This window comes from Phocoena sinus, chromosome 3, assembly GCF_008692025.1.
Source record: "Phocoena sinus isolate mPhoSin1 chromosome 3, mPhoSin1.pri, whole genome shotgun sequence".
Taxonomy (NCBI): Eukaryota; Metazoa; Chordata; class Mammalia; order Artiodactyla; family Phocoenidae; genus Phocoena; species Phocoena sinus.
This window is the reverse complement of record NC_045765.1, coordinates 23828327-23842179: the sequence shown is the minus strand read 5'-3', so window position 1 is coordinate 23842179 and position 13853 is coordinate 23828327. Positions and strand designations below refer to the sequence as shown.

Sequence of the window (13853 nt, the reverse complement as noted above, 5' to 3'; positions counted from 1 at the left end):
ATATCCCATCATTCAAGTGGGGACTCATTCAGCCAACATGTGCTGAGCTGAAACTCTGTTGGATGCTGTGCTAGCTGTAGGCAGGTGGGGGAAAATGTGGGTGAGAAAGCCAACAATCTGAGCCCAGCACTCTTCTGGATGTGAGCCAGATGGCCCGGCAAGAATGACTAACCCCGGTTTTGGAGATTCAGGTGACACTTGAGTCAAGTCCTTAAAGAGAGCAGGACTTACCTGGGCCAAAAATAGCTTGGGAGCAAAGCCAAGGGCATGAAGGGTGTTGGTGGGGAGAATTTTTGGCCCCCAGCTTCCCGGGGAATGTTAGACAGTGAACCCCCTGGAACTGTGGTGTTCAGAAAATTTGTGCAGGAAAGTTAGTAGGTTAGCTCTCCCAGCACTTTTCTTGTTGAGAGACAGGGATTTGGGCAGCCAAGGAGGCAAGTTTTCAAGTGTTTCGAAAAGAGCAGGCACTTGATCTCAGATGATGCCGAAACGAATGGGAACCACTAAAGCCAGACATTCTCCATGGTGCTTGGAGGAAATTAGCAGCCCCAGGAGCCAAGAGGGTGTCAGGCGGGGACTTGGGGGTGAAGAGTATGTGAGATGAAGGGGTTTGGGCATTGCTGTGGTTTCAGTTTTTCAGATGGAGCTGAGCATGGGTATGGCCACCACGAAGTTACTATTTTTAGCAGAATGCTTCAGGAGACCGACAGATCATCAGAGAGAAGGTCTTGTGCCCAAAGGGGAGGAGCCTCTAATTTTGGCACATCCGGGACACCCCCTAAAGTAAATATATATGCTCTTCTCATATCGTGCATGATGAACGTGAAGGTTTTCAGTAAAATGATGATCTTAATACCCTTTAATGATATAAATACCATGAAAATGAAATGTGCTCAACCTTGTCAGTAATCAGGGAAATGATGAGCAATGATTTGTACTGGCGTTGTTAGATTGAATTCCCAAGTTTGTGCAGGATCTACCGAGATATAAGCTACATTCTTTCCTGCTGGACTTAAACCTGGAGGGATACAGGCTGATGCTGTTGCAGCCATCTTGCCACCATGAGGGGTGAGCTTGTCTGAGAGTGGAGCTACACTGGAGGAAGGAGAGATGAGATGGAGAGAGAGAGAGAGAGAGAGAGAGAGAGATCAGGGCCTGATAGTACCATTGGAGTCCCAGGATCAAGCTGTACTCAAGGCTGGTACTCCCCTGGACTTTTCAGTTAAGTAAGCTAAGTTTGAGACCGATTTTCTATCTCTGGCAAGAGTTCTAGCCGACACAAGCATAATAATGGGGGAGAAAAGGCTCATGATATTTGTCAATTATTGAGTGTTTACTACATACTGTTATAAGCACTTTATGTGTATTGCTTCATTTAATCCTCCCAACAAGTCCATGAGTTAGGGCACTCTTATCCTCATTTTACGGACAAGAAAACTGAGGCTTATACAGCCCAAGATCACAGAGCCAAGTTTAGACCTAGGTAGTCTGGCCCCAGAGCTCATACTCTTAACTACTGTCTTATCAGAACTCTTGGTGCTTTCTCTGCGGTTGATCAGGCTGGCTTGGCCTGAAGGTCTGTGTATGTGAATACAGCCAGTGGGATCCTGGACATTCAGTCTGTAAGGAAAACCCACATGATGTTTTCAAATTCATTGTCTTTCTACATTTAGAAGATGATGATGATTTTCCATACTGCAGTACAATGCTATGGGCTTAATTTGGTAATTAAATGTTTGTTGCTGGGAGTGAATAAATTGTTCTCTATCACCAGGAGATTTTGTCATGTCACTTTGAAGTTGGAGAAGCAAGGCGCCTGCTTGTTCACGGCGGCATTCACTTCCACACGGTAGCCTCATGTAATATATGCTGACGATCTTTCCCCATTTGTAGTCTCCGGGAAGATGTTATTTACTATCCCTGATGCTAGAGGAAAAAAAATTAGGTCACTGCCTCACACATCTTCCTTAAACCATCCGAACACATTCTTCTTTAGGCAGAGGTACATTTTCTGAAGAAGAGAAAACCAGCGCTTTTTTTCTCTTCTAGTCCAACTTTTCTAAAACCAAGACTGCTGTGTTCTCAAATGTTTGAAGCTAGCGTTCTGAAATGACGTCAAATGTGTTTCTTTTTCTTTTATGAAGTGCGTGAGCTGCAGCCTCTGTTCAGCAGTAACATCATTATATTTTTATAAAGTCCCGAAATCCTTTAACCCCGGAAGCATGGACTCTCTGCACCTCCTCTCCCTCTTGCCATTGGAGGACATCCAAGATGCCCAACTGGCCTGCCCCGCCCACTGCGGGCCATCTCCAAGATGCTCAGGGTTTGCACTGCATGGTGCACACAGCCGGGGCGCACAGACCTCTGCAGATGAGCTCTTTTGAAAGCTGCCATCTCCAATGTCGGTGTTTCGTGGACGAAACCTTATAAAGAGAGTCACTGGTCCACCTCGTTTCTGCCAAATTATGTCAATGTGGAATTAAGCTTTTTTTTTTTTGCTTGTTTTTGCTTTGGGGTAAGTCATAATCTTTTTGAAATAATTTACTTTGTTGTTTTTAAAAAATATGCAAAACATTTGGAATGGGTTTCTTTGATTCTGATTGTACCCTAAAAGAATGTAGAATTTTCACCCCTTCTGAAATTAAAAAAAAAAAATCCTGTTACATGAAGATCAATCGTTAAAGTCCTTTTAGAGTCCCATGAAACACTTATTCTCAAAATATTTTATGTGAGGGGATACTGAGAGAGCATGTATACAGAGGCTTTTGAGTCAGATTAGGGTCAAATCCAAGGGCTTTACTTAGTAGTTGTCGGACTGGGCAAAATACTCCACATTTCTGAGCCTCAGTTCCCTCCTCCATAAAATGAGGAAAATAATATCTCTATGCAAGGGATGAAGAATACGATAAGCATCTGAGACATAGGTACTCATCAAGTGATAACTGCTTTTTCATTTTTTATTATTTTTAATGCTGTATAGTTGATTTACAATGTTGTGTTAGTTTCTGCTGTACAGCAAAGGGATTCAGTTACACACATGTATACATTCTTTTTTTATATTCTTTTCCATTATGGTTTATCACAGGGTGTTGAATATAGTTTCCTGCACTATACAGTAGGATAAACCTTGTTGTTTATCCATCTTATATATAATAGTTTGCATCTGCTAATCCCAAACTCCCAATCCTTCCCTTTCCCACCCCCCAGATGACGGCTTTTATTATTGCCCTTCGTTGTGGTTTTTCCCTCTACGTGAGATTCCCATAGGAACTTAAGTACCAACCATAAGCTTAAGGTGGGGAAGCAGGGGTAAAGGTAATGTGATGCCCAGGTATACATTGTGTCAAGCAAAATTTTACGAAAGTTAGGACTCAAATCCAAACCCAAACAAACAGATATTGGAAACATTCATTTGCTTTCAGGAAGATTCATCTTTAAGCTTCCTGGATTCATTCATGACTTCCTGTGTAGGCTCCTTTGGGGAGTGTATTCCAGACACAGTCTGAGGTCTGTTCTCCAGGATCTTGTCCTGGACCCAGAGGAGACTGCACTTTTTTTTTTTTTTTGCGGTACGTGGGCCTCTCACTGTTGTGGCCTCTCCCATTGTGGAGCACAGGCTCCAGACGCGCAGGCTCAGCGGCCATGGCTCACGGGCCCAGTCGCTCCGCGGCATGTGGGATCTTCCCGGACAGGGGCACGAACCCGTGTCCCCTGCATCGGCAGACGGACTCTCAACCACTGCGCCCCCAGGGAAGCCCGACTGCACTTCTTTTGAAAAGCAGATTTAAGGTAGAAGTCAGGGTGCCATAAGAGGAGACAGAAAAGCAGAAGAGATGTGGAGGAAAGTGGGGAGGGGAGTGGGCCTGGAGGAGGGGCAGCCTCGGAAAGCAGGGGACGTCCCTTTAGGAAAACCTTAGGAGAAAGGCACACAGCGGGGTGGGAGAGGAGAAGGAGAGAGGAGAAGGGAGAGGAGTCTCAACTGCTGGATGAGAAAGGCCACGTGCAAATGGTTAAAATATCGCTCACTTCTATTATATCATGAAAAAAAATGGCAGTGACCAGAGCTGCCTGGATTAGGAAAAAAGGGTGTAATTCCATCTTGGGGCTTCTGGTGAATTGAGCTTGTGGTTCTGTGGTTTATGATGTCACCAGAACCCCTGGCTGGAATTACAGCCTTTTAATTTACAACTTGGTAAGTGGGGAGGCCGAGGGTCCATCATCCCTGCTTGAAATGTGGTGAGGACCCCAGGGTCGAGGTTGGCCTGGGAGTGAAGGTCTGGAGGCTGGCCCCTTGTACCCTTAGTGGGTAGATAGTCTTGGTCAAGCCACTTTTCCTGTTCTGTCTTCTCCCCGTCTCCCCATCCCTCCCTCCTCATTTCCCCGAGTTGTACAGCTTGATTTTCCTATGATTTATTTTATAAAAAAACCCATGTTAGCTAGATTCCTCTGGCCTTCACGCTCATTAAGCTCACAGTTCAAACCTTTCCGTCTCAAAACCCACGCAAGAAAGGCTCAAATGTGACATCTCTGACTTCTAAAGGAAGAGCCCCACAGTGAACTGGGGAGCTCATTTCTGTCTTTTGTTCTATCCCCCAACCTCCTGCTTCATCATGCATGCCAAGGTCAGGAAGTGATGGAGCTGGTGGTACCACTGGTCCAGTGGTGAAGCCTCAAGAGTGACTGTTCACAGCCTCCTCCAGCATGGCAGCATTTGGTGCCCCAAGTGCCTTTGGTTACCCTAGCTCCTCAGCCTCCATTTCTTCTTCAACCTTTAACATAGGTTTCCTGAATATTTATTATGTACCAGGAGGCCCTGGACTCAGATCTTGGGATAAAATGGAAAGCAAGATAAATATGACTGCTGTCTTCATGAAGGCTCCTCCAGCCTGCTTGACATTACCATTTTGGGATTGCATAGATCTCAAAGTTAGAAGGTCCCAGCCCTTATTTCCAAATTCACCCATCCTTAAGGGTTCCCCGTTTCAGTTTCTGCCACTATCATTGCCAAGTTGCTCAAGCAGAGATCCAGAGATCCAGGAGTTTCATGTCCGATTTCTCCTTTTCCCTCATCCCCAACAGCCAATCTATTGGCTAGTCTTGTCCATGGTACCTCCAGGATAAAACTCTTTTGGACCACTTTTCTACATCTCACTGACATCATTTTACTCCACCAGCTCTTCATGATTGCAACAGCATCCCAATTGCACCTCCCACTTCTTTATTGTTCTCTCTAATCCAAGAGTTCTCAAAGTGGGGTCCTCAGACTAGCGGCAGTAGCGACACCTGGGAACTTGTTAGCAATTCATATTCTTGGGCCTCCCCCAGACCTATTGCATCAGAATCTCTGGGAGTGGGCCCCAGAAGTCTTGAGTTTTACAAGCACCCCAGGTGATTTTGATGCAAGCTTACATTTCAGAACATCTTCAATCCATCCTCTGACCAAGCAGGGTACTTTTTAAAAAATGCATTCTCTTATTTTTTTAAAATTTTGTTTTATTCAAGTATAGTTGAATTACAATGTTGTATTAATTTCTGCTATATAGCAAAGTGATTCAGTTATACATATGCATACGTATTTTTTCATATTCTTTTCTATTATGGTTTATCACAGGATATTGTATATAGTTCCCTGTGCTATACAGTAGGATTCTGTATACAATAGCTTATCTATTCTGTATATAATAGCTTGCATCTGCTAACCCCAAACTCCCAGTCCATCTCTCCGCCACCCCCTTCCCCCTTGGCAAGCACAAGTCTATGTCTGTGAGTCTGTTCCACAGATATGTTCATTTGTGTCATATTTTAGATTCCACCTATAAGTGATATCATATGGCATTTGTCTTTCTCTTTCTGACTTACTTCACTTAGGATGATAATCTCTAGGTCCATCCATGTTGCTGCAAATGGCATTATTTCATTCTTTTTCATGGCTGAGTAATATTCCACTGTATATGTATATAGTACATCTTCTTTATCCATTTATCTGTCTATGGACATTTAGGTTGTTTCCATGTCACTATTCATTCAGGTGAATAGTGCTGCTGTGAACATAAGGATGCATGTATCTTTTTGACTACAGTTTTCTCCAGATATATGCCCAGGAGTGGGATTGCTGGATCATAGTCTTTTGAGGAACCTCCATACTGTTTTCCATAGTGGCTACACCAATTTACATTCCCACCAACAGTGTAGGAGGGTTCCCTTTTCTCCACACTGTTTCCAGCATTTGTTATTTGTAGAGTTTTTATTTTTTATAAATTTATTTATTTATTTTTTGCTGCGTTGGGTCTTTGTTGCTGCACGCGGGCTTCTCCCTAGTTGCGGCGAGCGGGGACTTCTCTTGTTGCGGAACACGGGCTCTAGGCATGTGGGCTTCAGTAGTTGTGGCACGTGGGCTCAGTAGTTGTGGCTCGCGGGCTCTGGAGCACAGGCTTAGTAGTTGTGGTGCACAGGTTTGGCTGCTCAGTGGCATGTGGGATCTTCCCGGACCAGGGCTCGAACCTGTGTCCCCTGCATTGGCAGGCGTATTCTTAACCACTGTGCCACCAGGGAGGCCCTGTAGAGTTTTTAATAATGGCCATTCTGACCGGTGTGAGGTGGTACCTCATTGTAGTTTTGATTTGCATTTCTCTGTGCATTCTCTTATTTACCCCCATTTTACCGATGAGGGAACTGAGCCCTAATCTTAGAGGGTAAATTGGATTATATAACTTCCAAGCCGAAAATCCATCAGGAACCTCCCACTGCACTTAGAATAGAACCTGCACCATCTGGCTCTGGCCTCTCTCCCCAGCTTCCTTTTGAGCAATGCTTTTCCTTGGACTCACTTGTTTCCAAACATTCTTATCTTTCAGTTCCATGAACATACAATTCCCTTTCTAGCCTCAGGGCCTTTGCACATACCATTCTTTCTGCCTGGAACCCTCACTCTTACTTTATATGAATAGCACCATCACCTCATCATTCTTGCTCAGCAAAAATGTCACATCCTCAGAAAGACATCCCCTGACTGTCTTAAAATAGATTTCCTTAAGATCTCAGCTCAAATATCACCTTCTCTGGGGGGCTTCTCTCGTTGCCCTAAGCAGAATTAAATCCGTGATCTCCCAACACTCTGGATGGCACCATCACGACACCCATTTTCTTGTGAGGCTGGGGAGGGGGGCAGTGGGATGGCAAGACTGTGGCCTTTGAGGCACAGAGACCTGGGTCCACAAAACAGGCTGTGTCACACCCTGGCTGCTCACCACTTCCCCTCTCTGAGTTCCCTCATGTGCACGATGGGGAGTTTCTCGTGAGGATGCAATAATGTGCCTGGCACGGGGCAGGTCCCTCAGAAGTGGTAGCTGTTAGGTTTTAGAGTGAGTTATTCTTATAACTCTCTCGCCCAAGAGCTCCTGGAGAGCTGGCCTGTGTCTTGTCATTTGTGCTGGTTAAGGGAGGAGGCATAGGGAGTCCCCTGCACGCCCTCCCCATGCATGTCCAGGGCATGGTTTTGGTGGCCAGCTGGCCAGAGGACAGTGAGAAGGCAGTCTCTGTCTGTGGGTGAGCCTGGCCTACGAGTCACAGGGAGAAGGAACACAACTGGTTTGAAAAGCAAGCTAGACCTCTTCACCTATGTGCCCCTCCAATGAACATCACAAACGGATGAGCCAAAAACGCAAAGAAAATCATGGGATCATAGATTGAGTTGAATATCCCATTTGCCCAGAGATGCCATCGAGTTGTTTTGCGACGCTGCTTGGAAAGGCCCAGTGGGTGTCTTTACTACCTGAAACTGCTTCCTGCCAGCTATTGCCCTCAGTTGCATGGATGGCAGGGAATGCAGGAGACACCAGATTCCAAGGAAGTGCATCAGGCATTTGCCTGACCCTCACTTGGTCATAAGTGAAGTCTGCTTCTCTCTCGTGAGACTCCTGGTGTATGTAGGATGCTGCCTGTCTGGTCCACCCTCTTTCACAGAGCCTCTTGAACCGTTCCACCCACTGCTGACCTCCGCCCAGGCCCATGAGCAGGAGGCTCACCTCTAAGTTCAGCCGTGTCTGCCATCTTGTACTGTGCTCTATCTCGGGGGCACTTTGAGGTCCTGGCTTCCTCTGGAGGCAGGGCTTTGCCACTGGTCAGCTTCCTGAGTGTTCTCTGGGCACAGCACACACTAGGGGGATCTCTACTTCCAGGCATCCCTTAGTGTATATCTGTATTTTCCACACCTGAGGCATTTGGATCTCACTTTCATGATTTTTGCCGTAGTATGTTTGCAACTGCAGTTGCCCCTCATATCTGTGGGGGATTGGTTCCAGGACCCCCATGGATACCAAAATCCAAGGATGCTCAAGTCCCTTTATAAAATGATGTAGTACAGTCAGCCCTCTGTATCCGTGGGCTCTGCATTTGTGTATTCACCCATCCATCCCTGGCTGGTTAATCTGCAGACGCGGAACCCGTGGATGCTGAGGGTCGACTGTACTCAACTGCCATGAAACCATAAAAATAATACAAAAAAAGCAAAATCACTTTATGCATTTCCGTTAGATCTGCCAGAGACTTGAGCTGGAGGGCTTCTTTCTCCTTGTTGAAAGTGAGAACAGCAAGTTTTAGAGATGTGTTAAACTGCTACTTTTTCCTTGAAATAATCAGAAAGTTTGAAAGAGAATTGAGAACGAATTAATCCCTTGATTGAATGTTTTTTAAGGCTATGTCTGGTACCGCCTAAACCATTTTAGGTATAGTGACTATAGTTAGCAATACTGTTTTATATACAGTACTTCAAAATTGCTAACAGACTGGATTTTAAATGTTCTCACCACAAAAGAGGATCGTTAATTATGTCATGTGACAGAGGTGTTAGCTAAAGCTATGGTGATAATCATACCGCAATATATAAATGTATGAAATCAACACATCGTATACCTTAAACTTATACAATCATATGTAAATTATACCCTAATAAAAATAACTAATACGGGCTTCCCTGGTGGCGCAGTGGTTGAGAGTCTGCCCGCCGATGCAGGGGACGCGGATTCGTGCCCCAGTCCGGGAAGATCCCACATGCCGCGGAGCGGCTGGGCCCATGAGCCATGGCCGCTGAGCCTGCGCGTCCGGAGCCTGTGCTCCGCAGCGGGAGAGGCCACAACAGTGAGAGGCCCGCGTGCTGCAAAAACAAACAAACAAAAAAACGAATACGTAGTTAAGGCACAAAGTGTTTTAGTGAGATTAACTCACCTATCTTTGGAATAATCCTGTGATGGTGTATTATAATTATCCCGCTTTTCAGACAAGGAAATCAAGGCATCTAGTGGCTAACTTGCCCATGTTCGTACAGCTATTGGGTAGTGGAGGCAGAATTTGAACCCAGCTAGCTGCCTAGTTCTGGATGCCTTCATCTCAGATGCTACTCTCGCAGCCTCTTGGGGGTCCCACTCATCCTAATACTTTGGGGATGCTGGCCGTGTGGAGAGCTATGGATGGCGAGGCCAGGCCATCTCTTCCCTGGGCATGGTGGGTCTGGCTCAGGCAGAGCTGCGTGACCCATCGACAGAGCTGCTTCCTCCTGGGGCCAGGAGCTGTGATCATCATTGAGTCTGTGGTGCTTCTGTGTCTTTAGCTCTGTTCTGTTCATTGAGCACCTGCTGGGGACTGGGGACATGGACACAGATACGCTCCTTGCTCTCGAGGAACTCACAGTCATCCAGTGGGGGAGCAGGACCATGAATGGACACTGAAAGAGCCGCGTGATGGAGTTCTATTACAGAGGGGAGCACAGCGGGGTGGGCTGGGCTGCAGGCACCTCATTCAGGTTGGGAGGTGGAGAGGTAGGTGGGGTTTGGAGAATGCTTCCTGAAATGAGGAAGGAAACAAAGAATGTGCAGAGCAGAGGGAAAGTGAGAGAGAAGGCACAGGGCTGACCAGCTGGGTATGGGCAGGGCAGCATGCTTCTCGACTCCCTTGGAGAACGTAGGCAAGTCTGGGTTCCCTTCCTGCCCTTGCTGGGAAAGTCCTGCGCAGCACTGCAGGGAAGAACTTGGGCCAACTCTCCTCTGTCATTGCTTTTTCAAAGGGCGCAGATTTGAAGTGTATGCCCAGCGACCGGTGAAGACCTCCGGCTCAACAGAGAAAAATGGAAGCTTTGGTCCCCAGTCGCTCCGGTGAAGAAGCAAAGATCACCGCAGTCTGATTTTTACAGACTCCGTACCACTGTTGCAGCCTGTGATTCTGAGGTGCAAAATTGGCCAGCCCAGAGAGGTAATTTTCGGGGTGAGTTTGTTTATTTTAAACCCCACACTGGCAGTTAGGTCAGATTTTTATGTGACGATTTTGTGTTCTGCATATAAGGAAGTACTGCTCGTTGGCTACTATGAATGTGTCCAAAACATCTCTCTCCAGAATAAACTCGTGCTTTGCTGATGAAATGAAACATACTGGGGCCACACTCAGAATAGAACGTGCTTGGTGTGGCGATCCCTGGTGAGCCGCTAACCAGAACCCGAGAACTTGGAGCTCCTTACCGAATGCAGGAGCCTTCAGAACATGGAGCCGAAAGGCTGTGCTGAGTGGCAGGCTGTGAACATTTGGGGGGTATGCAAAGGCTCCCTGGAGTATTTAAAGGATGCCCGCACTCTCGTGCAGCATTTGATAAGTGGTGGTGGAGGACCAGTATTGGCACAGGAGGGGAGGAAAAACAGTCATAATTCAGACCTTTTACCCGGGGCAGTTTAGGTTGTATCTAAGTGGAAAATGGAAGTTGTTTGGAAATCTGCTCAGGACACACAGGCAGCTGGGAAACCTGACCGTCACTAGTGAACTGAAGGACACTGTCTGTGTGGCCTCAGTAACCTTTTTGTGCAAAACTCGGAGGTTTAGGCTGTCAGGGAAGCTTTCAGGTCGCTTTCAGATTTGAAGTCCAGTTAAAGGAAAGGTAAGTAGGAATTTGCTGAGGTTGTTTTGCTCAGGGTATTGGGCCAGGTTCTTCAGCTGCAAGCAACGGAAACTCTCTGGGAATTTATCGGCAGGACATCGGGCGCACTGAGGAGCGAAAGAAAAGCTGAGTGCCTGAGTCCTGCAAAGCGGGGGACCCAGGACAATGCTGGGGACCTGGGTAGCAGGACTTAAATGCTGTCTCTGGGGCTTTACCAACCATCAGAGTCTAACCTTTTTTGGCCTTGTATTGCTTTACTCTAGCTTCGAAATTTCTGGGTGAACTGGGTCTGATCGACCCTATCATGGGTCCAGTACCCACTCCTTGGGCAGGGGAGCACAGGGAGCCTGAATTAACTGGCCCCCCAAGACTATGCAATGGGGAGTGGGTAGGGAGAAAAGAAGAACAACTCCCCCCCAAAAAGTGTGTTGTTACCCAAAAAGGGGGGCATAGATGCTGGATGGGCTAGCATAACAGATTTCTCTTACTCAGAGATAATGAATAAAAAGGTGACAATTTGGACTGTCACACGGCCTATTTTTTGAGGTCATAGTAGCATGAGTATGACATTTGGTCTTCTTAGCCTGATCCTATGGAACATTTGCTTAAATATTCCAGTCGGCTGGTGCAGGGACAAGCATTTCTACCTGTGGTCCATGACTTGGCCGTAGTGCAAGATCCTTGCTATTTCAGCCATTTGTCTTATCCACTCTTGGTTAGGCTGGAATGAACAGGATTAAGTGAAGCTGAAAGGACTGGAATGATGATATTGCGGTCTATCTTTTCAGTTTGGGAGTCATAACCATGATTTTTTTTTTTTTTTCTTGGTCAGGGTTCTTTGCACATGTTCCCTGGACCAGCAGGGCAAAGGAACAGGAGGAATATGAGGGGAATTGACAGTGACCTTTAAAAATGGCTTGGTTGGGCTTCCCTGGTGGCGCAGTGGTTGAGAGTCCGCCTGCTGATGCAGGGAACACGGGTTCGTGCCCCCGTCTGGGAAGATCCCACATGCCGTGGAGCGGCTGCGCCCGTGAGCCATGGCCGCTGAGCCTGCGCGTCCGGAGCCTGTGCTCCGCAATGGGAGAGGCCACAACAGTGAGAGGCCCGCGTACTGCAAAAAAAAAAAAAATGGCTTGGTTAACTCATGGCTTAGTTAATTCCCTTGCCCTCTTGGGTTAGGTAGGCAAGTTACATTGTTAAATTTCCACTAAGTACTGTTCTTACCAGGCACTGACAGTGGAGAAACAGCTCTAAGCAGCATTTTCCAAAGCATGTTTTATGGGATATAGACTTTGAGATCCTTAAAAAAAAAAAAAAAAAGGGAGTCTCAAATAAGCCTGGAATATGATGCAAATTACACGGTTGGATATTCATGATGCACATTAGTATATTAAAGGAGCTGATAAGTCCTGCAGTGAATAAGCCTGTTTAGTTTTGTCTAATTTGGCATTTCTAAGCATTTTTGACCACAGAACATTTAAAAATAATACCTGTTACTAAATAACACCTCTGGCTTTGAGGAATGCTGACACTGCTCTTTCACCTCTGTTGCTCTGGAACACATGGGTGGGGTCATTGGTCACGTCTTCATCTTCTTGGCACTTATAGATTTCTACATGGTGACTTCAGAGGCCGTGTTTCCTTATATTTGATCATTGTAAAGTAAGCCTGAGGCCTCACAGCATACTTCCATGTTGCTCCAGATTTGCTGTGCCAAGGTTCTTTTACCGTGCCACCAGTGTTTGTCAGGTGCCAATTACAGAGTGTTCTGTGAGGGCACATTTGGGAGCAGAGAGCGAATAAAGGATGGACCCTTCCTTAAAGAGCCACTGGGCTCACAGAGGAAGAGTGAAGAGCAAACGAATCACTAAAAACGGTAGAATGAATAACAATAAACAGATGCTCTGTGCCAGCCCCAGGATGGGCTTGGCATTCTGTGGGCATCTGCTAAGGACACGTAAATTATGTACATCATACCTAAAGCTCAGCCACTCTGCTCTAGAAGCATTCTTTTCCCTTTGTACAGGTAAGGGAACTGAGGTTCCTGGAGGACTGTCTCTTGCCTAAGATTTCACCGTCGGTGAAAGATGGGAAAGATGGAGGCAGGTTTGAGTCTGAAGCCCAGGGTCCTTCCAAACACTCCATGCCGCTGCCATTTCCTGACCAGATTTCCTAAACCCCAAAGCTGGAAAGTTTCTGAGACTGTCATATGTGAGAGTGGGCTCAAATATTTAAATGAGTACTGTCCCAGAACACCTGAGCTGTGATCCTTGTCAGCAGTGGGAACTGACAGCAAGGCAACTTTAGCCTTTAAAAAAAAAAGTTATTTCTAATTGCATGAGCAATTCATAAATAAACTCTTCTAAAAAATAAAAATATCGCAGGTGAGCTATTCTATAACAGCTACCCTGGTCTCCTAGTCTCTTCCCCAAAGGTAAGCCACGTGATCAGTTTGGTAGGTATTCCTCCAGACCTTATGTACAAATGGATATAATATGGGAATATCACACTAAGTGAATTACCTTGCAGATTTTCTTTTTTCATTCAACAGTATATTTGAAGCTCTTTCTATGTTAGTATGTATACCTACATCATTCTTTTCTTCAACTTTTTATGCTGAAGCAACAACTTCTTTTGAAACACAGAAGTTGCAAGAATAAGAATAGTTCAAAGAATCTTCAAATATCCTTTCTCCAGATTTCACGTTTGTTATATATGTGTGTATATATATGTATGTATATAGTTATACATATGTAAGTATAGAGTATGTATGTATATATGTATGTATGTAGTTATGTAAGTATAACTATATAGACACACATTATATATATAATTTAATGTTATTCTATAGATAAAGTATAATTTTCTTCTCTGAATCATTTGAAAGTAAGTAGTGTACCTCATGTCCCTGCTCCCCTAAATACTTCACTGCATAAAA

General features: G+C 45.6%; 1 long non-coding RNA gene across 1 annotated transcript in view; it reads left to right on the top strand.

Annotated features, from left to right (window-relative positions):
- Positions 1–13853, top strand: part of LOC116751339 — a 140140-nt gene that overhangs the window by 41757 nt on the left and 84530 nt on the right. The window contains exon 4 of the long non-coding RNA XR_004349233.1: positions 10058–10242. This is a non-coding gene — a long non-coding RNA (uncharacterized LOC116751339). The remainder of the gene's footprint in view (positions 1–10057; positions 10243–13853) is intronic.